Source organism: Cherax quadricarinatus, chromosome 55 (genome assembly GCF_038502225.1).
Source record: "Cherax quadricarinatus isolate ZL_2023a chromosome 55, ASM3850222v1, whole genome shotgun sequence".
Lineage (NCBI taxonomy): Eukaryota > Metazoa > Arthropoda > Malacostraca > Decapoda > Parastacidae > Cherax > Cherax quadricarinatus.
Genome location: NC_091346.1, coordinates 13,730,283 through 13,758,221, shown reverse-complemented (window position 1 = coordinate 13,758,221; position 27,939 = coordinate 13,730,283). Strand labels below are relative to the sequence as shown.

At 44.8% G+C, this 27,939-nt stretch overlaps 1 protein-coding gene across 14 annotated transcripts in view; it reads right to left on the bottom strand.

Annotated features, from left to right (window-relative positions):
• The window catches only part of LOC128699018 (uncharacterized), a 657,033-nt gene that overhangs the window by 602,931 nt on the left and 26,163 nt on the right, over positions 1-27,939 (bottom strand). The window contains exon 1 of one of the 14 annotated variants that reach the window (XM_070096857.1): positions 20,523-21,257. The exons of the other annotated variants lie outside the window; for them this stretch is intronic. The gene's annotated coding sequence lies outside the window, so the exon portion shown is untranslated. Of the gene's footprint in view, positions 1-20,522; positions 21,258-27,939 lie in introns of those variants that run through there. 14 annotated transcript variants of the gene reach the window in all.

The following is a 27,939-nucleotide window of genomic DNA, read 5'->3' as shown; positions in this document are numbered from 1 at the left end:
ACTCACCTAGTGTCACTCACATAGTGTCACTCACCTAGTGTCACTCACCTGGAGTCACTCACCTGGAGTCACTCACCTAGTGTCACTCACCTGGTGTCACTCACCTAGTGTCACTCACCTAGTGTCACTCACCTGGAGTCACTCACCTAGTGTCACTCACCTGGTGTCACTCACCTGATGTCACTCACCTAGTGTCACCTGGAGTCATTCACCTGGTGTCACTCACCTGATGTCACTCACCTAGTGTCACCTGGAGTCATTCACCTGGTGTCACTCACCTGATGTCACTCACCTAGTGTCACCTGGAGTCACTCACCTGGTGTCACTCACCTGGTGTCACTCACCTGGTATCACTCATCTAGTGTCACTCACCTGGTGTCACTCACCTGGTATCACTCATCTAGTGTCACTCACCTGGTATCACTCATCTAGTGTCACTCACCTAGTGTCACCTGGAGTCACTCACCTGGTGTCACTCACCTGGTGTCACTCACCTGGTATCACTCATCTAGTGTCACTCACCTGGTGTCACTCACCTGGTATCACTCATCTAGTGTCACTCACCTGATGTCACTCACCTAGTGTCACCTGGAGTCACTCACCTGGTGTCACTCACCTGGTGTCACTCACCTGGTATCACTCATCTAGTGTCACTCACCTAGTGTCACTCACCTGGTGTCACTCACCTGGTGTCACTCACCTGGTGTCACTCACCTAGTGTCACTCATCTAGTGTCACTCATCTAGTGTCACTCACCTGGTGTCACTCACCTGGTGTCACTCACCTAGTGTCACTCATCTAGTGTCACTCACCTGGTGCCACTCACCTGGTGTCACTCACCTGGTGTCACCCACTTGGTATCACTCATCTAGTGTCACTCATCTAGTGTCACTCACCTAGTGTCAATCATCTAGTGTCACTCACCTGGTGCCACTCACCTGGTGTCACTCACCTGGTGTCACTTACCTGGTGTCACCCACTTGGTGTCACTCATCTAGTGTCACTCACCTAGTGTCACTCACCTAGTGTCACTCACCTAGTGTCACTCACCTAGTGTCAATCATCTAGTGTCACTCACCTGGTGCCACTCACCTGGTGTCACTCACCTGGTCTCACTCACCTGGTGTCACTCACCTGGTGTCACTCACCTAGTGTCACTCACTTAGTGTCACTCACCTAGTGTCAATCATCTAGTGTCACTCACCTGGTGCCACTCACCTAGTGTCACTCACCTAGTGTCACTCACCTAGTGTCAATCATCTAGTGTCACTCACCTGGTGCCACTCACCTGGTGTCACTCACCTGGTCTCACTCACCTGGTGTCACTCACCTGGTGTCACTCACCTAGTGTCACTCACTTAGTGTCACTCACCTAGTGTCAATCATCTAGTGTCACTCACCTGGTGCCACTCACCCGGTGTCACTCACCTGGTGCCACTCACCTGGTGTCACTCACCTGGTCTCACTCACCTGGTGTCACTCACCTGGTGTCACTCACCTAGTGTCACTCACTTAGTGTCACTCACCTAGTGTCAATCATCTAGTGTCACTCACCTAGTGTCACTCACCTAGTGTCACTCACCTGGTGTCACTCACCTGGTGTCACTCACCCGGTGTCACTCACCTGGTTTATAAGGTGACACAGAAAGGGGCAGACAATAATTCCTTCTCGTGACACCACCGGAAATTGGCTGCTGAATCTTCATGACTCAGTGAACCTTGGTTGATGTATTGTCTCCCCCCTTCCCTCCCCCTCCCCATCACCCATCCATCCCCATCACCCATCCCTCCCCCTCCTCCTCCTCCCCATCACCCATCCCTCCCCCTCCCCCATCCCTCCCCATCACCCCTCCATCTAACTCTTCCCATCACCCACCATCTCCACCTCATCCCTCCTTCACCCATCACCCACCACCTCCACCCCATCCCTCCTTCACCCCATTAACCACTACCTTCACCCTATCACCCACCACCTCCACCCCATCCCTCCTTCACCCATCACCCACCACCTCCACCCCATCCCTCCTTCACCCCATCACCCACCACCTCCAACCCATTCTTCCTTCACCCCATCACCCACTACCTCCACCCCATCCCTCCTTCATCCCATCACCCACCACCTACCTCCACCCCATCCCTCCTTCACCCCATCACCCACCACCTCCACTTCATCTCTCCTTCACCCCATCACCCACCACCTCCATCCCATTCTTCCTTCACCCCATCACCCACTACCTCCACCCCATCCCTCCTTCACCCCATCACCCACCACCTCCACTTCATCTCTCCTTCACCCCATCACCCACCACCTCCATCCCATCCCTCCTTCACCCCGTCACCCACCACTTCCACCCATCACCCTCCACCTCCACCCCATCACCCACCACCTCCACCCCATCACCCACCACCTCCACCCCAACACCCACCTGTTATTGCTGTTCTTGCTGCTGAACAGCGGTTTAGTGCCGATGGAGGAAGCGTAGGTAGCAATGATACGGCCGTGGACTAGTTTGGCTTTAATTGGATAGGAGTGAGTACACAACGGGCAGTGTGAGGGAGTGACCGCAAGCCAGTCCGTGGAGGGGGAGCACTTGTGTCTATCAAGTGGGTCGGCCTAGGAGTGAGAGCGAATGGGCTCAACCTCCCACTGACCTGGGTGAGCCTACAGAGGGCAGCACCTAAATGCCGCGAAATATGAACTAGTCAGAGCAGACGGCTAGGCTGTGTTCTGACAGTACAGGCTGTCTACACACCACCTCCACCCCATCACCTACCCCCTCCACCCCATCACCCACCACGTCCACCACATCACCCACCACTTCCACCCCATCACCCACCACCTCCACCCCATCACCCACCACCTCCACCCCATCACCTACCCCCTCCACCCCATCACCCACCACCTCCACCCCATCACCTACCACCTCTACCCCATCACCCACCACCTCCACCCCATCACCCACCACCTCAACCCCATCACCCACCACCTCTACCCCATCACCCACCACCTCCACCCCATCACCTACCCCCTCCACCCCATCACCCACCACCTCTACCCCATCACCCACCACCTCCACCCCATCACCCACCACCTCTACCCCATCACCCACCAGGTAACCTCCACCCCATCACCCACCACCTCCACCCCATCACCCACCACCTCTACCCCATCACCCACCACCTCCACCCCATCACCTACCCCCTCCACCCCATCACCCACCACCTCTACCCCATCACCCACCACCTCCACCCCATCACCCACCACCTCCACCCCATCACCCACCACCTCCACCCCATCACCCACCACCTCCACCCCATCACCCACCACCTCCACCCCATCACTCACCACCTCCACCCCATCACCCACTAGCACCACCCAATCTTCCTTTACCCCATCTCCTAAATATATTCATTTTTTACTGGATAAAACAGTAATTGAGATGAATTCATACATGGTAAGTTCCACTGAACAGTCTCTCATCTAATTAAAAACCAGACTCACATCATGACACATTTTTCCTGACTAGGAAAACCGTCGACCAAGACGCAAACGGAAACAACATATACCCAAAAAAAAACCGGGGAGAGCTGAATAATAGCTCTAATCCTTTCGTGTTGCAATCAACACATCATCAGGAGCTTGCAATGTTGCGGAGAGGAGGAGGAGGAAGAGGAGGAGGTCCAAGAAAATACGATCACAAGAAGTGCCTTCCTCCTCTTTTCTGCAACATTGCAAGCTCCTGATGATGTGTTGATTGCAACACGAAAGGCCTAGAGCTCAGCTCCCTCGGGGTTGTTTTGCATCTTGTATCGCTTGTTCGCGATTTTTGCACAAAATATATTGAGAAAACTTCAACCCAGTTTTTAACATAACTCCCCGTTGGTGAGACTAACTAAGACAGCACGTCTGACAGCTCTCTTGTTGGCACACTGACGGTACCAGCAACACACAGGCACTGAACACCGTCCGTGGTGGCACCAGTGAAGGAACCAGCAACACACAGACCATCTTCCAGTTCCTGTGAGTCCGTTTAAATACCGTTTATCCCTTATGAGGAAATTACAAGCTCTTACAGTACCTTAGAACATCTTACAAATCCGGGTGAGCACCGTACAAGCCGGGTGAGCACCTTACACGACGTGTGAGGCTTCACACGACTTTTGAGCACCTCACACGTCTTGTGAGCGCCTCACACGGGTGCTTGTGAGGTGTCATAATGAATGAATAACACGGAGGACAGAACTTTCCAATGAAAAAATAATGATAAGAGTGCAAGACGATAAATTACTGTGTTCACGGAAGTATAACACATTAATAATACAATCCCGGGAACAAAATCAATGAGCTATGCGTCAGAAGCCAGAAACGTTGTGGCATTTGTTGCAACAAAGTGGATTTTGTAACTCTATTGTAGTTGCATCATGCTGCCATCGTAACACTGGTACAACACAAGGGACCTCGTCATACAGTCACTGTTACATCATGCAGCCATCGTAACACTGGTACAACACAGGTGACCTCGTCATACAGTCACTGTTGCATCATGCAGCCATCGTAACACTGGTACAACACAGGGGACCTCGTCATACAGTCACTGTTACATCATGCAGCCATCGTAACACTGGTACAACACAGGTGACCTCGTCATACAGTCACTGTTGCATCATGCAGCCATCGTAACACTGGTACAACACAGGGGACCTCGTCATACAGTCACTGTTACATCATGCAGCCATCGTAACACTGGTACAACACAGGGGACCTCGTAATATAGTCACTGTTGCATCATGCAGCCATCGTAACACTGGTACAACACAGGTGACCTCGTCATACAGTCACTGTTGCATCATGCAGCCATCGTAACACTGGTACAACACAGGTGACCTCGTCATACAGTCACTGTTGCATCATGCAGCCATCGTAACACTGGTACAACACAGGGGACCTCGTAATATAGTCACTGTTGCATCATGCAGCCATCGTAACACTGGTACAACACAAGGGACCTCGTCATACAGTCACTGCTGCATCATGCAGATATCGTAACACTGGTAGAACACAGGGGACCTCGTCATACAATCACTGTTGCATCATGCAGCCATCGTAATAGGATTTATCATAGGTTCAGACTCCAAAAGTTCCTCTTCCTGGGGCTTCCAACTAATCATTAGTGAAGAATACTCTCAGAGCAGTACAGGGAGGGTGATGCGTGCGTACAATACTAACCTAATTTAATCTATTACTTTTGCTCACCTAATTGTACGCGTCTAGTTTTACTTCCCTGGTTTTACTCGCCTAGTTTTACTCACTAGTTGTGCTCACCTAGTCGCAGTTTCTGATTCCACCATTGAGGTTCTAACCACTAACTAGCTTCTATCCGCTCTATCTTCACGACCTGTCTTCTGGTATTCTCTGTGACATAACATGATAATGATCTGGGAAGGACCGAAACGTCAGCGTAAATTTCCGCTCTAAGTGTTGTAGGGTATCATAAATTGTTAAAGCCGCTGTACCGAGACTCATACTGATTTCTGTGAAGCTAAAAAAAAGAGTTTTTAATGTCCCTGTCGCTCATTTGAGTATTTTATTGGGCATTTATTCTTTTAGTTCGTCTACGTGTAGTTGCTAGGCTTTCACTCCACCCAACCAATGTTGGTCCTCCAAGCATCTCAAAAAACCTGTCTTTATTATTTTATCTAGACTCTTAAGTCCTCTCTGCTTGGGGTGTTGCTTTAAATTCCTTTAATTTATCCTAGTAAATTAGCTCTTTCAGCCTCAGTACTTCTCAGGTTATGAACCCCTGACTCTTTACAAACTTCTTTACACTGCATGATTACTTGCAGACATTATGTCACACAGACGTTATGACTCATATATCTTGCGTAAAGCATTATAATAGTTCTGATTTAGACTCATGAAAGAAGTTGTCTGAATCCTGCATATAAAACCTTAGTTATCCAACACGCGCGAACTGCACACTACTACGAACTTACTGTGCACCACCGTACAAGACACTGCACGCACACCACACACACGCACACCACACGCACGCACACACACACACACACACACACACACACACACACACACACACACACAAACACACACACACACACACACACACACACACACACACACACAAACACACACACACACACACACACACACACACACACACACACACACACACACACACACACACACACACACACACACACACACACACACACACACACACACACACACACACACAAACACACACACACACACACACACACACACACACACACACACACACACACACTATGGCACAATACTTCGGTGCGTTCTTCCTCTTCATGCATAAGTCAGTCAGGGGCCACAAAAAATACGTCATCGCCAACGTTACACAACGTTAAAACTATGTTCTTCCTGCACCAAGAGTGAATAATTGAAGGAAAGACAACACGGGTCGGCCCTCCAGGTTCAGACAACAGCCAATTGTGTTTGTCTAAGTGGAACGACCACCTGCATACTAATAACAAGGCTAAACGACCTTATATGCTACTTGTTTTCCACTTCCAGACGACCTCATTATTATTTTTCTAGAACACAACGCCCTCAGTGTGTCATCTACTAGTAACGAGCCATCAATGTGTAATCTACTAGTAACGAGCCATCAATGTGTCATCTGCTAGTAACGAGCCATCAATGTGTAATCTACTTGTAACGTTATAACCACCTCCCTTGACTTAAAACCTCCTTCACCCCTAATACAGAGTAATCTTTAAAGCGAAACATAAATATCTTATAGGTTAATGCTGCAACTATCCTTGAAGATTACCTAATAATAATCTGGTCCTTAAATCTGAAGACTACTTTACGGGTTACTGACTAGTGATGGGTGAAGGTAAGTCTACGGCAGCAGCCTGCCAGGTTTCACTGTTCATAGTTCCTGTGGCTCTCACCCGCACTATGTCACCGTAATCTTCACTGTTAACAGATAATACTACCTTGTTTGCTTCTGATTTATTATCACTCATACCAAGATAACATCCAGCTAATTATTACATCCTTCTAAATAACCGTAAACTGTTTCTCACAGACGACGCTACATACAAGATTAACGGAGGCAGCCATCAATGTGTCATATACTAGTAACAAGCCATCAATGTCATCTACTAGTAACGAGCCATTAATGTGTCATCTACTAGTAACGAGCCATCAATGTCATGTATTAGTAACAAGCCATCAATGTGTCGTCTACTAGTAACGAGCCATCAATGTGTCATTTACTAGTAACGAGCCATCAATGTGTCGTCTACTAGTAACGAGCCATCAATGTGTCATCTACTAGTAACTAGCCATTAATGTGTCATCTACTAGTAACGAGCCATCAGTGTGCCATCTACTAGTAACGAGCCATCAATGTGTCGTCTACTAGTAACGAGCCATCAATGTGTCATCTATCAGTAACGAGCCATCAATGTGTCATCTATCAGTAACGAGCCATCAGTGTGTCATCTACTAGTAACGAGCCATCAATGTGTCATCTATCAGTAACGAGCCATCAATGTGTCATCTATCAGTAACGAGCCATCAGTGTGTCATCTATCAGTAACGAGACATCAATGTGTCATCTACTAGTAACGAGACATCAATGTGTCATCTACTAGTAACGAGACATCAATGTGTCATCTACTAGTAACGAGCCATCAGTGTGTCATCTATCAGTAACGAGCCATCAATGTGTCATCTATCAGTAACGAGCCATCAGTGTGTCATCTATCAGTAACGAGCCATCAATGTGTCATCTATCAGTAACGAGACATCAATGTGTCATCTACTAGTAACGAGACATCAATGTGTCATCTACTAGTAACGAGCCATTAAGGTAGTCATCATCTTGCACGAGATCTTAACAAAAGAATTTAGTGTTGCGGCAAACCTCAGTATGATCATTTTCAAACTGAATGACATCAATAATATTATATTCTAGCAAAATGATAACTTTGTTTTAGCCATTTTCTAGCTGACGACAACCTCAGTACACTTATGTTCTAGCACTGGGCGACTACTTACAAGGGAACATTCTAAACGTCTTCTAACTTTGTCTAGGTCTTGGAAAACTAGTCCAGCATCTGTCCATTTGACGAGATGAGTGTTACTTGTTTGATGCATTATATCAAATGCCTTTCTGATGCTTCATGTTTGGCTCAGGATCCTTGATGCCAGTGCAAGTGATCACTGCAATACTGTGGTTGCTTCTGGACGGCGTGTTGGCCAAGCTCTCAAGAACACTACTTGTTGGAAAAATTGTGTAACTCTCAACTTGTTTCTGTGTTTTGGGTGAAGACGACGTAATAACATCAACTGTCTGACGAGAAGAAAACAGAGAGACAGACGGAGAGGCAGGCAGAGAGACAGACGGAGAGGCAGGCAGAGAGACAGACGGAGAGGCAGGCAGAGAGACAGATGGAAAGGCAGGCAGAGAGACAGACGGAGAGGCAGGCAGAGAGACAGACGGAGAGGCAGGCAGAGAGACAGACGGAGAGGCAGGCAGAGAGACAGACGGAGAGGCAGGCAGAGAGACAGACAGACAGATTAAGAAAAATAAGTGAGAAAAGAAACCGGCTAAGTGTCTTACGTCACTCAGATAATCATCCTTTTTCCTGAGAAGAAACATGAACTTTTAACGAGAGCTTTCCTAAAAAATTTCCTATATTACCTACTACAATATTTTATGTTCTTAATACCGCTGCTACAAAGCTCCTCTTACGACAACAGTCACAATATATACTCCACTTACCCTCAGCAATACAAAGCTTTTCTTGTATTTCTGGCGACAGTGAATGCTCTTCTTAAAGTTGCCATTCAATATAAAAATAAGGCAAAAACGGTATGAAGAGAAAGTGCAACGAAAATAATGAAAACACTTAATTAGGAGTGACGGGCCAGACCACTCTGCTGAATTGGAACTTTCCATAATTTATGTACGACTGTTTGGTATGGTTGTCAAGTAAGGTGTACTGGGTGTGTAGGTGACACCAACTACCCCACACAGTAGTGGTAGAACTTGGGCAGGTGGCACCAGGCACCCCACACACACCAGTGGTAAAACCTGGGCAGGTGGAACCCTCGCACCCTCCGTCACTAATGGTAGAATCTGGGTAGGTAGAACACAACCACACACACCAGTGGTAAAACCTGGGTGGGTGGCACTTGGCACCCATTCACTAGTGGTAGAACCTGAACAGGTGGCACCCACCACACACACCAGTGGTGGACACCAGCACTGAGCAACCTTGCAGATAGGTCTCGCCTCACACAGGATGCGACCCTCAACAGTGGATTAATTTCCAGGTATCTCTCTGCTGCTGGGTGAACATGGGCAACAAGCTTCAAGAGACTTGCCTATACTTCTCTTTCCCCTCGGTAATCGAACCTGTGCCCTTTTGATTGTAAGGAGAACGCTGCACCATTGTGCTACCAGTCACCTCAAGAGCAACGTCAACAAAATACGGGATAATTAACTTAGACCTTAACATAATAAAAGAGATAATAGAATTAGATGTGATAAAGTTGTTATAGTGTGAGAGGTGCCGTTAACATGAAGACAGTGACACACAGGCTATAGTGACCAGACCAGGGTCACAACACCATGGATCGTGACCCTTACGGCAGAGAGGCGTCGAGAAGCCCTTAGTGAACTGGCTTACTGTTCTCCCCCTTCCACACCCCCCCTCCCTCATCCCCTTCCTCTCACCTCCTCTACCACCCTTCATCCCCATCCTTCTCCCTCACCCTCTCCTCACCAGCTCCTCCCTGACCCATCGTTCCTTCCATAAACTCCACTAATCAGTTTACAGTGTCTATAGCTGTATTCTCAGGTATATAATGTAATTGTAAAATACAATGCTACCCTAACAACGAATGTGTACCATGTAAACAATGCTACCCTAACAACGAATGTCTACCATGTAAACAATGCTACCCTAACAACGAATGTGTACCATGTAAACAATGCTACCCTAACAACGAATGTGTACCATGTAAACAATGCTACCCTAACAACGAATGTCTACCATGTAAACAATGCTACCCTAACAACGAATGTGTACCATGTAAACAATGCTACCCTAACAACGAATGTCTACCATGTAAACAATGCTACCCTAACAACGAATGTCTACCATGTAAACAATAATATAAACACAGCATATAATGTATTTAAATATTTCCCCGCTTCTCTTATATATAATTATCGACTTTTTCTCCCGTATGTGGGAGAGGCAATCCTGAGAAAGATAATTCTCCAGTAACAGTAACTGCAGCTCTGATGGAATCGAACCTCTGAAGCCGCCGTAGCCGATGAATATTTAATATAGAATGCTTCACAATATCCTAATTGCCCAACCGAGGTCTCCCAGCTCAGGCTGATGCTTCAACACTTAATAAAACTCATCCTGTGTGATTGGTTTTGAAAACTTCTCCATAAATTCTATTTCTCTTACGTTGAACAGGCCATATTAAGAGATACTAATTCTCAAGTCATAGAAATTCAGCTGTGCTAGAAACCCATGGGCGCTACTATGGCTACTGACACTCTAACTGGAAGGTTAACTGAAATCTTCAGGTTCAGGCTGACAGACAATACTTGATGCATGAAATTCATCCTGTGTGATGGAATATGACACGGAACCATAGCTAGCTTTGTTCCTACTATATAACTATTAAAAAGAACACAGTAGCAGCACTCTGCTGATCTATCTATTCATAATAAAATGATTCATCATCCAGAACCATTCTAACCGACCCACAACTATCACCCAGTTCTTCCATCCACATCCATCACCCAGTTCTACCATCCACATCCATCACCCAGTTCTTCCATCCACATCCATCACCCAGTTCTTCCATCCACATCCATCCCCCACTTCTTCCATCCACATCCATCACCCAGTTCTTCCATCCACATCCATCACCCAGTTCTTCCATCCAAACCGTTTCATCACCCAGTTCTTCCATCCACAACCATCGCCCATCCCCTAGCCCTTCCATACACAACCCACATCTCATCGATGACCCCCTTCACAAGCCATGGGCCCCCGCTCCCCCTCAAAATCCTCCTGCAATGACCCAGACTAATCCCGGTCTCCCCTCACTCCTCATTCCCCCTCCCTCACTAACTACAGCCCCTAACTACAACACTATTGCAGTGTGGTGAGTCCCCAGGTGTGTGTATCTGAGTCACCAGGTGTGTCTTTGTATCAACAGGTGTAAGTGCCTCTAATTTATTATATACCGCCGTCTTGTGTTCAATATTTTGTTCACCTTAGGTTCTTGGCTAATACTTCGATTAGCTCACGTTGTTCTTCACGGTGTTCTTAATATTTCGGTTAGTTCATATTCGTCTTCATATTCTGTTATTAATGAAGTTCGGCTGTGTTCTTTATTGAAGAGATTCATTATGAACACCAAAACGAAAACTACATTCTGAATACGATAGAGAAACAAAAACAGAATATTTTGAACAAAAGCTCTCACTAAACGCCAGGAATCAAAGCTCATTTTGAACACAAGCTGAAAGCACATTCTACACACTCGATCAAAAGAACATTCTGAGCAGGCCAATAAAAAACAAAGAAATTAAGCCCTCTATACAGATGCGTCACATTCTGCGTCAAGTATGGAATACCAGCGTCTTCCCAGAAGTTAAGTTCCATTAACATTCCTCTACTACTGAATGAGTGAATAACTTTCTCATAATGAGGGTGTAAAGGGCAGGTAAAAACTGTCTGAATAAAAATGTGAACGAAATTGGCTATTGAGTGAGAACGTGCTGAGTGTATGAGTGTCGTAATAATGAATGTTATAATGGTATACAATACCGACAGGTTGGTAGGTAAGACACCTAAGCAACAGTTAGGCAACTTTATTCCGAAACGTTTCGCCTACACAGTAGGCTTCTTCAGGCTGCCTACTTTCTGTACTCGACTGAAGAAGCCTACTGTGTAGGCGAAACGTTTCGGAATAAAGTTGCCTAATTGTTGCTTATGTCTTACATAATGTTGGTACAATTACCGACAATATGTAAAGTAAAAGGACACAAGTGCAACTAATGTGACATTTTTATAGTGGCAACGTTTCGCTCTCCAGGAGCTTTGTCAAGCCGTTATAAACAGTACATAGACACAGAGAGTATATATAGGCTCAGAGTGAGGTGCCATACTAGTAGTAGTAGTAGTGGTGGTGGTGGTGGTGGTGGTGGTGGTGGTGGTGGTGGTGGTGGTGGTGGTGGTGGTGGTGGTGGTGGTGGTGGTGGTGGTGGTGGTGGTGGTGGTGGAGGGGGTGGTAGCAGTAGTAGAAGTAGTAGGAGTAGTAGTAGTAGTAGTAGTAGTAGTAGTAGTAGTAGTAGTAGTAGTAGTAGTAGTGGTGGTGGTGGTGGTGGTGGTGGTGGTGGTGGTGGCGGTGGCGGTGGCGGTGGCGGGGGCGGCGGCGGCGGCGGCGACGGCGGCGGCGGCGGCGGCGGCGGTGGTGGTGGTGGCGCTGGCGGCGGTGGTAGCAGTAGTAGTGATATAAATTTAGTAGTAGTAGTAATACAATATGGTAGAACAATTAACTTGCACATAAGTAAAGGGATATAGAAGCTATTACTTGGGTAACATAAAAATAGGTTAGACAAATATTTCTATTGGAGGCTGGATAGAGAAGCCTCCAATAGAAATATTTGTCTAACCTACTTAATGTATGGGTGTTACCTACTGGTGACTGACACTCTGATACATTAACATACTCAGTTCTTTCAGTGGCTAAACCAGACAGAAGGATAAGAAGGGGGACAGGAGAAGGAGGAACTAAAGAGAGAGAGAAAATATATAAGATATTTCCTAAGAAGTAAAGGCAGTAACTTGATCATAAATTTCCATCATTATCCTGGAAAGTAAAACTAGGAAGGTTATGACGGGAGTGGTGATGGAGTGGGAAAACACACTCACATGCTTGTCCCACTCAACACATGTACACAGATTACTTCTCTCTCTCTCTCTCTCTCTCTCTCTCTCTCAGTATATTTACAGCTGTGGTAAAAATTGTCATTTTATTTTCCAAAATGTTTCGTAATCAGAAGTTCCATTATCAGTGCTAAACTATACACGAATAAATTACTAAGTAAAATAAACTGATTTACATATAAACATAAATCTTATGTTTCATAAAAAAAGTCAAAATAAGATTAAAATTAATGTAAAGGCCAAAGCACTATACTAACAGTGTTGCAATAACTAAATCAATCTATTAACATTACTTATAAAGTCAAGTGTAAAAAAATATAAATTATGTTATCAGCTGTACAGTTGTCAGAGTACTCTGGTTGAGGTCTCATTCTCACTCTATACTACAGCTTGAGTCTCCGTGTTGTTGTCAGAGTACTCTGGTTGAGGTCTCATTCTCACTATACTGCAGCTTGAGTCTCCGTGTTGTTGTCAGAGTACTCTGGTTGAGGTCTCATTCTCACTATACTGCAGCTTGAGTCTCCGTGTTGTTGTCAGAGTACTCTGGTTGAGGTCTCATTCTCACTCTATACTGCAGCTTGAGTCTCCGTGTTGTTGTCAGAGTACTCTGGTTGAGGTCTCATTCTCACTATACTGCAGCTTGAGTCTCCGTGTTGGAGGTCAACACCTCGGAAATCCTGATGGGTAGGATCGTGACTCAGTAAATACTACGTACTTCCATGCAGAGTGTATAGGTTCGAATCCTGCCGTGGACTGAGAGATAATGTTTATATTTATACACACACACCTTGCTGCCCCAATTCACACAGAATATATGTGTATTTGCGGCGAAGTGCAAGCAGACCAATACGGTCTACATGGTCTTAACTGTTCCAAAACCAAGGGCTGGCATGCAAGACACAGTGAGGTCAACGACATCATTAAGAGAACCCTTGCTACAGCTGGATGCCCTGCCGAGAGGGAGCCACGATCCCTTGCAGCAAACAATACCCACAACCCAGCAAACCGCCCCGACGGGATCACCATCTATCCTTGGAAGAATGGCAAGCTCTTAGCATGGGACTATACCTGTGTGTCCACACTGGCTGACACCTATATCCATCACAGTGTGGGGCGACAGGGAGGAGCTGCTGACCACAGGGAGGAGTACAAGATCAGCAAGTACAGGGACATTAGCCAACAGTATCAATTTGTCCCAGTGGGATCAGAGACCTTGGGATCATGGGGGAAAAATGCCACACGTTTCCTTAAAGAATTGGGTTCCAGACTCATCGACACCACCAGGGACCCAAGGGCAGCCACTTTCATGTTCCAGCGCCTCAGCGTCGCCATCCAGAGGGGAAATGCTTGCTGCATACTTGGCTCACGTCCAGCCTCGGAGGAGCTGGAGGAAATTCATGATCTTTGATACATTGTGCCATTGTATTCATGTTTATGTTTTTTTCTGTAAATGTATTTTGTTTATTAATAAAAGTATATATATATATATATATATATATATATATATATATATATATATATATATATATATATATATATATGTGTATATATAAATATATATATATATATATATATATATATATATATATAATATATATATATACATATATATATATATATATATATATATATATATATATATATATATATATATATATATATATATATATATATATATATATATATATGTATAAAAGAAAATGACAGTAACAATAAAGCTGCAGCATTCGCTGGAAAATTGGTGACGGTAGTGAACGAACTTTAAGGTCGAGGCATCCTGCTTAATTGGCTTTCTCGACGAAACTTTTGAAGCCGTATAGGTGTGGGAAATTTAGCTGGGGGTCCCGAGGCTCATTCAGCAGAGGCTTCAGGTGAGCTGCGTGCCTGGCAAGATGGTGGTGGTGGCCGGGTCATGATGTTGCTAGTGGTGGGGGCCATGGTGCTGCTAGTGTTGGGGGCCATGATGGTGCTAGCGGTGGGGGACATGATGCTGCTAGTGTTGGGGGCCATGATGGTGCTAGTGGTGGGGGACATGTTAGTGGTAGTGGCCATGATCTTGCTAGTGGTGGGAGACATGTTAGTGGTAGGGGCCATGATGTTGCTAGTGCTGGGGGACATGTTAGTGGTAGGGGCCATGATGTTGCTAGTGGTGGGGGACATGTTAGTGGCAGGGGCCATGATGTTGCTAGTGGTGGGGGACATGTTAGTGGTAGGGGCCATGATGTTGCTAGTGGTGGGGGACATGTTAGTGGTAGGGGCCATGATGTTGCTAGTGGTGGGGGACATGTTAGTGGTAGGGGCCATGATGTTGCTAGTGGTGGGGGACATGTTAGTGGTAGGGGCCATGATGTTGCTAGTGGTGGGGGACATGTTAGTGGTAGGGGCCATGATGTTGCTAGTGGTGGGGGACATGTTAGTGGTAGGGGCCATGATGGTGTTGGTGGTCTGGCCGTAATATTAGTGGAAACTGGACAACAACATTAATGGTAATCGGGCCACAAAATTGGTGGTGTGAGGAGAAAATAGAACACAATGACAAGCCTTTACTGCTGACCATGTTTCACTGTGATGTTGCATATCTGTCTTGTGAATGGAACACCGAAATGCTTATACGTATATGCCACAGTGGGAAGAAGTAAATATAGTGGCTCCAGGTAACGTAAGTGAAGAATCACTCCTTTCTAGTTTCATCTGTATAACTTAAATAAAGTTGAGAGATATTTTATTCTATTTCTGGCTAATATCTAGACTGATGGAATGTTTAGGTAAAGAGTATATATCTGTATTATTATTAGTATTATTACACACAAACACATACACACACACACACACACACACACACACACACACACACACACACACACACACACACATGGAACCCTCATCTAGAAAAAATATGGAGGATATTACACATAAAATACTCTTGTATCAACAGGGTGAAAAAGGCCAGAGAGACCAGAACGAGGAGACAGTGTGTCGTGAGACACCAAGACCAGGGGACACAGTGTGTCATGAGACACCAAGACCAGGGGACACAGTCTGTCGTGAGACACTAAGACCAGGGGACACAGTGCGTCGTGAGACACCAAGACCAGGGGACAGTGCGTCGTGAGACACCAAGACCAGGGGACACAGTGCGTCGTGAGACACCAAGACCAGGGGACACAGTGTGTTATGAGATACCAGGACCAGGAGACACAAATATTGGACACCTAAATGCATCAAAGAGACGTCAGAGAGTGTATTAAATAAGAGACAGAGAGCGAGTCCAAGCATGGACTCTTGTGTAGACACAACACAACTAGACCACACCAATTGCTAGTGTCAATAGGGAGGGGGGACTCCAGGATCTGTGTATATACCCCAGCAAAATCAGCTACGTAAATTCAAACATACAGACCACAAATCAGGACAGATGACTGAGATTACCCGGCTGTGAGCTGCTCGTTGAACCACCTGCTGCCACTTAGGACAGGAGAGAGCGGGGCAACTGGTGCTTAATGGGCAATATGAGGGAGGGGAGAGCAGTGAGCCCCTGCACGTTGTGCAGACCGCACTGGAGAGGGGAAGAACTATCTGCAGAGAAGAGGGGAAGCGTGACAAAGCAGAGGGGAGTAAATGTCCCGGAAGTCACCCTGGATGGCGGTGATTAAACCCAGAGGCAGTGAGAGAGGGGAAGAAGTTATTACATCACAGCTGAATGACCGCACCTATACCATCATATCAATGTTGCAAGGGTTGTCTGCCGTATCTTCATGAAGACAACTGATCACACTCGTCACTCCAGCCTCAAGTACCTCTTATCCGACACATGAGTACAACAGTCATCATTCACAGCATCAGAGGTCAACAAAGTTCCTCACCAAGTATAACAACTTCTCACAACTTACCCACAAAATAAAGATGATAACAGGACTGTCTTTTTGCCAATCTTGGACAATTATCAAGCGGTGAGTGGGAAAGAAAAGGGAAAAAATTAAGAGGTGTGATCAATGTGCATGAAGACTGGAAGACAACCAGTATGATGACCCCTGGTTGTTTATATCCACTGGTCAAGACAGCAGTGTGATAACCCTGGCTGTTTAGATTCACTGGTCAGTGTGATAACCCTTGTTGTTTAGATTCACTGGTCAGTGTGATAACCCTGGTTGTTCAGAGTCACTGGTCAGTGTGATAACCCTGGTTGTTCAGAGTCACTGGTCAGTGTGACAACCCTGGTTGTTTAGATTCACTGGTCATGACTCCAGTAGTTTAACCATGGCAGTATTTAAGAGTAATTCTACTAATACAGTTCGGCCACGTTAACTACATAACAACTCGGGCTATGCACAAATAACCCCCCACGCAGGAGAAATTTATGACGACGTTTCGGTCCGACTTGGGCCATTTACTAGGTCACACTAGTTAATTGCTCATTAACTAATCACACTAGTTAATGGGGTATTGCTGTTTGCAGTCCTCAGGCCTGCATAGCCTTACAACCTACGAGAGTTAGTTTACCTTCTGTTTTTATTCACAGAATTAGTCTTACATTTGCTGGTAGAAGATTGATGAGTTGTGGTCCTTGTGTTTTCTAACTCTAATTTTGACGCATTTATTACGTTATATCAATTTCTCGAATCAATTACTCTAAGAGAGGGTTTTACATTTATTATGAGAAATATTTAATAAGTCTATTCCCAGAAAGACAATGTTTTGTACAGAGGAGGTCCAAGAAATTATATTTGTTAACTGATTCTTTCTTGACAGTTATATATTTTCTAGCCCTTGTATTTTACGCAGGTAGATTGTATGGCCCTTTACAATTTAGAGCTTCCCAATCAACGTAATAATAATAATAATAATAATAATAATAATAATAATAATAATAATAATAATAATAATAATAATAATAATAATAATAATAATAACAATAATAATAATAATGATAATAATAATAATAATAATAATAATAATAATAATAATAATAATAATAATAATAATAATAATAATAATAATAATAATAATAATAATAATAGAAATAATAATTATAATAAACATACTGATTGAAAAGAAATACATACCCAAAACACGTACCCAGGAGATAAAAACAAAACTTTCAATTCAGTAAAAGAAACAATTAACAAGTAACCAATAAATCGGAAATGAAACGTATACGTTTATAAATACAACCTGTTTATAATGTTGCCCATCCCTTTCCTCTCAACCCCGCCAGGTCCTTCAGGGGAAATAACCACTGTATTCTATTAAAGATGTCCAATCTTACCTCAGTAACTTTATCAGCAATGGAAGTTCCTCCAGCTTACCTCATCACCATAGTCCTACCTGTAAGACAAAGAGATAACATTTATAATCCTTCAGAGCAAGAGGCTGGATCTTAAAGATATAAAAAAGGAGATAATTAATATAAATAAATAGATACAGTAAAATAAATAAGACAATTCGAGACTAGAAAATCAATAAAAGATTAGCTGAAGAAGGAAAATATTAAAGTGCCAAAAAAGGGGAAAGTAAAATAATTTAAAAAGCAGCAAGAAAAAATATATTATTATTATTATAATCAAGGGGGAAGCGCTAAACCCGGAGGATTATACAGCGCCTGGGGGGGGGATATGTGGAAGGCATTCAGGCTTAATTCGGGGAACTGGAGCACAGATCCAATTCCCTAAATCAAGAGCCCCTCACCAACATCAAGGAACCTTCCTTGAGGGGAGAAAAAATATAAAATTACAGGAAATACAATTATAAATAATGAGAATTAATCTGATCCCCTCCAAAAAATATAAACAGTATTTAAATATTGTACTATAGTCCTAACTTAAATGGCGGCTTCAAGAAAAACGGAAAATTTTTCTTGCATGGCAATGAAGTCATAAGAAATTTATCTGCGCTAAAAGGAAACCCAGAAAGATTCTCTCTGACTATATAAATCATTTTCCAAGTTTAGTTTTGCAGGTGGGCGGAGTGAGTGGTGTGTGATCAAGGAAGTGCTGCTGGCAGCCAAAACTGAATATTGTGCCTCGTGTGTACACCAGAGAACTCATCTCCCTGAGTGTCCCACGTAACAAGAGTAACAACCACCACTAACACACTAGAGCAAGGAACAAGTGTTAAGAACGAGAGTAAGGAACATGAGTTAAGAACAAGAGTAAGAACCATCACTAAGACACTAGAGTAAGAAACAAAAGAACCTTGACTAAATAGCTAAAATAAGGAAAAAGAGAAAGAAGCAAAAGTAAGGAATAGTAGTAATAAAGAAGGAAACACAGAGACCAAGAGAGAATTCTACACAACATAACTGGTATTTGATCTTCACATTTCTTCACATTATCACAGAGAGACAGGGGAAAGTGAAGCTATCTCGCCCCGTCAAGTACATTATCCAGCCTTCACAATGGTACTATAAAAGCAGTATTGAAGACAAGTTTAATTGTGCTATTAAAGTCAGTTATATTTGGGCTTGACACTTGATCACAATATAAATAAACATTATTGTTTACCTCTGAAACAAAAGAGAGCAATAATAGTTTTTGTATCACCAGGATTAATTAATGTTGAATATAGCTTCTGTAAATATAGCCAGCGTAAATATAACTTGTGTAAATATATATTGTGTAAATCAAATAGTCTACACTTAGATGAAACTTAAAACGTTTCGATCCTTCCTGGACCATTCTCAAGTATGTATATATATATATATATATACATATATATACATATATATATATATATATATATATATATATATATATATATATATATATATATATATATATATATATATATATATATATATATATATATATATATGTCGTGCCGAATAGGCAGAACTTGCGATCTTGGCTTAAATAGCAAAGCTCATCTTGCCATATAGGACAAGTGAAAATTTGTGTATGCAATAATTTCGCCAAAATCATTCTGAACCTAACGAAAAAATATATATTTGATTGTGTTTGTTTAGTACTAAATTACTGTAAACGTATTTAAAATATATTTAGTTGGGTTAAGCTAAAATTAATTGCTCTTGTTATAATAAGGTTAGGTAAGTTTTCTAAGATTCTTTTGGTGCAAAATTTATTTTTTTTACATTAACATTAATGAAAAAATATATCTTTAAACGTATAAGAGAAAATTTCAGAAAGGACTTAATTTTAAATGAGTTCTTGCTAACTGACCAGTTTTACATATTCGGCACGACATATATATATATATATATATATATATATATATATATATATATATATATATATATATATATATATATATATATATATATATTATATATATATATATATATATACAGTGGAAACTCTGGTCACGACCATAATTCGTTCCAAAACTCTGGTCGCGACCCGATTTGGTCTTGACCCGAACCTAATTTTCCCATTGGATTGTATGTAAATACGATTAATCCGTTCCATAATCCTACGAACTCTATGTAAATATTGCTTTTATTAATATTTTTAAGCACAAAAATAGTTAATTATACCATAGAATACATAGTGTAATAGTAAACTAAATGTAAAAACCTTGAATAACACTGAGAAAAATTCGGCTATGCTTGACTTGTGGCCTAGCACAGCCTTCTCCTCCTGGGTTATGTAAGTCCTCCTCGGCATCTTCCAAAACCCGGTCTCATCGCAGTTAAATACTTGTTGCGGGACATATCCTTCGGCCTTCACGAATTCAGCGGAAATTTTTCGCGAATGCTTCCGCATCAGCAGCGTCAGAACCACCAGCCTCTCCATGCCTTACCACACTATGAATACGACTTATCTTACCAAACTTTTCAAACCGTCCTCTACTGGCTTTAAATTCATCACTTTCTGCACTCGTAGAAGGGTAATTCTACCGCACATCACTGTGTATCTTCCTGGTTTTCTCGTACATGATCGCCTCGCTTACACTATCACCTGCAAGCTGCCTCACGTTCAACCACACTAACAACAATTTCTCCACCTCTTCCAGCACTTCAGGGCTCTGCTTGATTAACATGGTAACTCCCTTAGCAACATTAGCTGCTTTAATAGCCGCTCTCTGCTTCAGAATAGTCGAGATCGTAGACTTCGGCTTCTTGAACTCCTCAGCAAGACCAGTAACACGCACACCACGCTCATACTTTTCAATAATTTTCTTCTTCACTTTTATTTTCTTCAAACTCTTCATTTTACCGACTTAACCACTCTTCACTTCCTTGAAGGCCATGATTAATTGCAAAGTGAATTCAAAAACACACGAAATATAACACAAGGAGTTCACAGCGAATGGACGCGCGTCTGACCGACTACAAGGCGAGGTGCAACATAAACAACAGGAAGTGGGGGAAAATTGGCGCGTGCGAAAAAAATGGCGCGGAATATGAAAATTGACGCGGCTGTTTGTTCGACACCATATTGTGTTCGTGACCAGATGCAAAAATTTGGCGAATTTTTTGGTCGTGAACCGATTTGTTCGTGTTCGGAAGCGTTCGTGACCAGAGTTTCCACTGTATATACGTATATATCACAAAATGCAGAACAACCACTGTGAAAAGAATAGTGAAGCGGTTGTTCTGCATGTAAATATAACGTTCGCAAATATATCTAGTGTCAATAAAGCTTGTGTAAAAAGTTTATTGCTTTACAGTCAGATACTGTACGATATTTATGTAAAAAATGATGTACTGGAATGTGAAAATCAATAAACAGTACAAAAAAAATCGAATAAAAGTTCAGTTTACCAAAAATGTCTATTGTTTACATACCGATTTTTTTTTATTGTGTAACTAAGCTGTATGAGGCACAAACACGGATGACACAACATAAATGATAGGAACTCTTTAATACGTTAATCCACAGCTATAAAAGGTATGCTTCAAATATATTATATATATATAATATATATATATATATATATATATATATATATATATATATATATATATATATATATATATATATATATATATATATATATATATATATATATATATATATATACATTCCTAAAAATTATTTCTCTAGAAAAACTTATAAAATTACTTAACAGTTGAATCTAGGGTTTTTGGGGTCAAATAAATATAAGTAAAAATAAGTAAATATCTGTTAATGAACACAATAAATAGCGGCTCATGTGACGCAAATGTAACGTACATGTGACGCGCGTGACGTACACGTAACGTAAGTGACGTATACATGACATACGTGTGACGTATTGTGAACCAGGCCTGGCCTACACTCCCGCCTCTGACGTATGTGTGTATCGACCGCCCAGTTATTGTCGAAATATTTATGCCTCGACCATCGCCTCTCTCCTCACTACCTTGCTGCACTGGTATTGTGTGTTGTATTGTGGTATTGTTGGTAGTATTGTGTACTGTGAGCTCTATTGTACTATTGTGGATTGTATTATTGTGAGTGGTACTGTGTTATTGTGGATTGAAATGTGTTATCGTGGATGGTATTGTGTATCGCGAGCTCTATTGTTCTATTGTGGATTGTATTATTGTGGATGGTACTGTGTTATTGTGGATTGTATTGTGTTATTGTGGGTTGTATTGTGTTATTGTGGGTTGTATTGTGTTACTGTGGATTGCATTGCTTTATTGTGGGTGGTACTGTGTTATTGTGGGTTGTACTGTGTTATTGTATGTGGTACTGTGTTATAGTGGGTTGTATTGTGTTATTGTGGGTTGTATTGTGTTACTGTGGGTTGTATTGTGTTATTATGTGTGGTACTGTGCTATTGTGGGTTGTATTGTGTTATTGTGGATTGTATTGTGTTACTGTGGGTTGTATTGTGTTACTGTGGGTTGTATTGTGTTATTGAGGGTGCTACTGTGTTATTGTGGGTTGTACTGTGTTATTGTGGGTTGTATTGTGTTACTGTGGGTTGTATTGTGTTTCTGTGGGTCGTATTGTGTTATTGTGGTTGGTATTGTGTTATTGTGGGTTGTATTGTGTTACTGTGAATTGTATTGTGTTATTGTAGGTGGTACTGTGCTATTGTGGATTGTATTGTGTTATAGTGGGTTGCATTGTGTTACTGTGGGTTGTATTGTGTTATTGTGTGGTTGTATTGTGTTATTGAGGGTTGTATTGTGTTACTGTGAATTGTATTGTGTTACTGTGGGTTGTATTGTGTTATTGAGGATTATATTGTGTTATTGTGTGGTGCAATGTACTTTTATGGATTGCATTGTGTTATTGTGGGTTGTATTGTGTTATTGTGGGTTGTATTGTATTGTTGAGGATTGTATTGTGTTATTGTGAGGTGCGATGTATTATTATAGATTGTATTGTGTTATTGTGGGTTGTATTGTGTCACTGTGAGCCGCATTGTTTTATACCGATATATTCTGTGTTGTTGTGTTCTTTTTGTGTTGCTCTGTGTTGCCTTAAGTTCCTGCGAGTTGTTTTAAAGTGAATGTTATGTTATGTTAATGTGTTGCTGTGTGCTAATGTATTGCTGTTTGTTAATTTGCGCGTCACATACGTTACAAATATTACAGTGAACTTCAACAGTTGCACGAGACTAGACTAATAGCAACACTCAGAATAATGAAAAATACGGTGAAGGGAACTGAAGGTGCAGCAGCAGGAGGAAGGATAAAGATAGAGAGAAGCCAGGGAGAAGAGAATGGCATTCTGGCACTTGGGATGCAGAGTCAGCAGACTGTTAGTGTATACCAGAGGCACAAGTACGTGACCACCTCCACTACACAACACACTGGTAAATCATCCTTATATTCATGCAAGGAAACGAGTTACACGCATTCTCCCTCTGTAAATATCGCTGCTGGAAGGTTGTGTGAGCAGTGCCGCCACAACAGTGTCACTACAAGACAGTGCCACCACAAGACAGTGCCACCACAACAGTGTCACTACAAGACAGTGCCACCACAAGACAGTGCCACCACAAGACAGTGCCACCACAAGACAGTGCCGCCACAAGACAGTGCCGCCACAACAGTGTCACTACAAGACAGTGCCACCACAAGACAGTGCCACCACAAGACAGTGCCACCACAAGACAGTGCCACCACAAGACAGTGCCGCCACAACAGTGTCACTACAAGACAGTGCCACCACAAGACAGTGCCACCACAAGACAGTGCCGCCACAACAGTGTCACTACAAGACAGTGCCACCACAAGACAGTGCCACCACAAGACAGTGCCGCCACAACAGTGTCACTACAAGACAGTGCCACCACAAGACAGTGCCACCACAAGACAGTGCCACCACAAGACAGTGCCACCACAAGACAGTGCCACCACAAGACAGTGCCACCACAAGACAGTGCCACCACAACACAGTGTCACTACAAGACAGTGCTACCACAAGACAGTGCCACCACAACACAGTGCCGCCACAAGACAGTGCCACCACAAGGCAGTGCCGCCACAACACAGTGCCACCACAAGACAGTGCCACCACAAGACAGTGCCACCACAAGACAGTGCCACCACAAGACAGTGCCACCACAAGACAGTGCCGCCACAACACAGTGCCACCACAAGACAGTGCCGCCACAAGACAGTGTCACTACAAGACAGTGCCACCACAAGACAGTGCCACCACAAGACAGTGCCACTACAAGACAGTGCCACCACAAGACAGTGCCACCACAAGACAGTGCCACCACAAGACAGTGCCACCACAAGACAGTGCCACCACAAGACAGTGCCACCACAAGACAGTGCCACCACAAGACAGTGCCACCAGAAGACAGTGCCACCAGAAGACAGTGCCACTACAAGACAGTGCCACCACAAGACAGTGCCACTACAAGACAGTGCCACCACAAGACAGTGCCACCACAAGACAGTGCCACCACAAGACAGTGCCACCACAAGACAGTGCCACCACAAGACAGTGCCACCACAAGACAGTGCCACCACAAGACAGTGCCACCACAAGACAGTGTCACCACAAGACAGTGCCACCACAAGACAGTGCCACCACAAGACAGTGCCACCACAAGACAGTGCCACTACAAGACAGTGCCACCACAAGACAGTGCCACTACAAGACAGTGCCACCACAAGACAGTGCCACCACAAGACAGTGCCACCACAAGACAGTGCCACCACAAGACAGTGCCACCACAAGACAGTGCCACCACAAGACAGTGCCACCAGAAGACAGTGCCACCAGAAGACAGTGCCACTACAAGACAGTGCCACCACAAGACAGTGCCACTACAAGACAGTGCCACCACAAGACAGTGCCACCACAAGAAAGTGCCACCACAAGACAGTGCCACCACAAGACAGTGCCTGCTACTCCCTCCTCAACATTAACTTTACAACATTAACTTTCCGTCTCTCCCTCTCCGTCTCTCCCTCTCCGTCTCTCCCTCTCCGTCTCTCCCTCTCCGTCTCTCTCTCTCCGTCTCTCCCTCTCTGTCTCTCCCTCTCCGTCTCTCCCTCTCCGTCTCTCCCTCTCCGTCTCTCCCTCTCCATCTCTCCCTCTCCGTCTCTCTCTCTCCATCTCTCCCTCTCCGTCTCTCCCTCTCCGTCTCTCCCTCTCCGTCTCTCCCTCTCCATCTCTCCCTCTCCGTCTCTCTCTCTCCGTCTCTCCCTCTCTGTCTCTCCCTCTCCGTCTCTCCCTCTCCGTCTCTCCCTCTCCGTCTCTCCCTCTCCATCTCTCCCTCTCCGTCTCTCTCTCTCCATCTCTCCCTCTCCGTCTCTCCCTCTCCGTCTCTCCCTCTCCGTCTCTCCCTCTCCATCTCTCCCTCTCCGTCTCTCTCTCTCCGTCTCTCCCTCTCTGTCTCTCCCTCTCCGTCTCTCCCTCTCCATCTCTCCCTCTCCGTCTCTCTCTCTCCATCTCTCCCTCTCCGTCTCTCCCTCTCCGTCTCTCCCTCTCCGTCTCTCCCTCTCCATCTCTCCCTCTCCGTCTCTCCCTCTCCGTCTTTTCCTCTCCCTCTCTCTCTTCCTTCTTTACACTTGAGGAGTCTACATGATTAAGACTGAAAGTTGCTAACTGCTGCTACACGTTAATAGATGTGCTGCACCTCATTCAGCATTATTATTGCTCTCCTCCTCTTTCACGTTCTCCTCTTTCTCGTTCCCTCGCCCTCTTCCCTGTTCTTCTTGTCACCACTTCCTCCCTACTACCACTCTCCCTTCCACCACTCTCCCTAGCACCACTCTCCCTACCACCACTCTCTCCCTGCCATCACTCTCTCCCTACCACCAATCTCTCCCTGCCATCACTCTCTCCTTACCACCACTCTCTCCCTACCACTACTCTCTCCCTACCACTACTCTCTCCCTACCACCATTCTCTCTACCACCACTCTCTCCCTACCACCACTCTCTCCCTACCACTACTCTCTCCCTACCACTACTCTCTCCCTACCACCACTCTCTCCCTACCACCGCTCTCTCCCTACCACCACTCTCTCCCTACCACCACTCTCTCCCTACCACCACTCTCTCCCTACCACCACTCTCTCCCTACCACCATTCTCCCTACCACCACTCTCTCCCTACCACCATTCTCCCTACCACCACTCTCTCCCTACCACCACTCTCTCCCTACCACCATTCTCCCTACCACCATTCTCCCTACCACCACTCTCTCCCTACCACCACTCTCTCCCTACCACCGCTCTCTCCCTACCACCACTCTCTCCCTACCACCACTCTCTCCCTACCACCACTCTCTCCCTACCACCACTCTCTCCCTACCACCATTCTCCCTACCACCATTTTCCCTACCACCACTCTCTCCCTACCACCACTCTCTCCCTACCACCACTCTCTCCCTACCACCACTCTCTCCCTACCACCACTCTCTCTCTACCACCATTCTCCCTACCACCACTCTCTCCCTACCACCATTCTCCCTACCACCACTCTCTCCCTACCACCACTCTCTCCCTACCACCATTCTCCCTACCACCATTCTCCCTACCACCACTCTCTCCCTACCACCACTCTCTCCCTACCACCGCTCTCTCCCTACCACCACTCTCTCCCTACCACCACTCTCTCCCTACCACTACTCTCTCCCTACCACCACTCTCTCCCTACCACCATTCTCCCTACCACCATTCTCCCTACCACCACTCTCTCCCTACCACCACTCTCTCCCTACCACCACTCTCTCCCTACCACCACTCTCTCCCTACCACCACTCTCTCCCTACCACCACTCTCTCCCTACCACCACTCTCTCCCTACCACCATTCTCCCTACCACCATTCTCCCTACCACCACTCTCTCCCTACCACCACTCTCTCCCTACCACCATTCTCCCTACCACCACTCTCTCCCTACCACCACTCTCTCCCTACCACCACTCTCTCCCTACCACCACTCTCTCCCTACCACCACTCTCTCCCTACCACCACTCTCTCCCTACCACCACTCTCTCCCTACCACCATTCTCCCTACCACCATTCTCCCTACCACCACTCTCTCCCTACCACCACTCTCTCCCTACCACCACTCTCTCCCTACCACCACTCTCTCCCTACCACCACTCTCTCCCTACCACCACTCTCTCCCTACCACCACTCTCTCCCTACCACCACTCTCTCCCTACCACCACTCTCTCCCTACCACCACTCTCTCCCTACCACCACTCTCTCCCTACCACCACTCTCTCCCTACCACCACTCTCTCCCTACCACCACTCTCTCCCTACCACCACTCTCTCCCTACCACCACTCTCTCCCTACCACCACTCTCTCCCTACCACCACTCTCTCCCTACCACCACTCTCTCCCTACTACCACTCTCTCCCTGCCACCACTCTCCCTACCACCACTCTCTCCCTACTACCACTCTCTCCCTGCCACCACTCTCCCTACCACCACTCTCTCCCTACCACCACTCTCTCCCTACCACCACTCTCTCCCTACTACCACTCTCTCCCTACCACCACTCTCTCCCTACCACCACTCTCTCCCTTCCACCACTCTCTCCCTACCACCACTCTCTCCCTACTACCACTCT